We start from the raw sequence: 849 nt of genomic DNA, 5'->3' as shown, positions 1-849 counted from the left end.
GCATTTTATTACCCAAAACAATAAGCAGAAATCAGAACTGGAAAAAAAAACACAGCAGAGAAATGAAGAAAACATGGGAAGACGAACAGTATCACGCTTTGTAAAAAGTCAGGTAATAAAGGGTGAAAGTAGCAAAGAAAAGGTCTAATGTCTAAGTGTCCACTTTTGATATGACCACATCTTTATGGGGAAGGGGGCAATGGCTTTGCTGGCAAATTTAGCCACTCTTTGTCTAAGGCAAGCCAAAATATAGAGATACTTTGACTCACAACCACTTAGAAAGCACAAGGGAGGTGTGAAACCTGGTGTACACATTCTGAGGACAGATTATGTGTGAGAATTGTTGAAGGTTGCACTTGGGGTTTGTAGGGCACTGAACTATCTTTGCTTTGGGACTAGTACTGCCTCCCTATGTGCTTGTCCCTGTGCCCTTATAATGATTGCTCAGGCTTTACATTTTAAAAAGAAAATGTATTGTTCTGAAGGCGTACTCAGCCTCTCGCACTCTCCTCCAAAGAAAAATGATCTTGTACAGCTGTGGGGAACTTTCCGCAGCTCAGGGAAAGGGGACAGTGAAACAATATTGTTTTGAGCCCAGTCAATTTTCCAGCAATTATTTGTAGAGCTGGAGTAGCAATGTATAGGCTGCAGACCAGATGTGGCACTTCCACCTGTTATTTGTGGTAGCTCTGTTGTATAGCAGGATGCATCATCTACAGATTTCTGCATGCAGACGTGCCAGCGTGATTTCCAAAAGGCCGTAGCTATAACGGTGTTAATGCGGAGGAGGGTGCCTCCTGTCATTCTTCCTTTTTGCTACCCTTGATGTCATTTTGCCATTCAGGATGG

This window comes from Tiliqua scincoides, chromosome 4, assembly GCF_035046505.1.
Source record: "Tiliqua scincoides isolate rTilSci1 chromosome 4, rTilSci1.hap2, whole genome shotgun sequence".
Taxonomy (NCBI): Eukaryota; Metazoa; Chordata; class Lepidosauria; order Squamata; family Scincidae; genus Tiliqua; species Tiliqua scincoides.
This window is presented reverse-complemented; position numbering follows the sequence as displayed.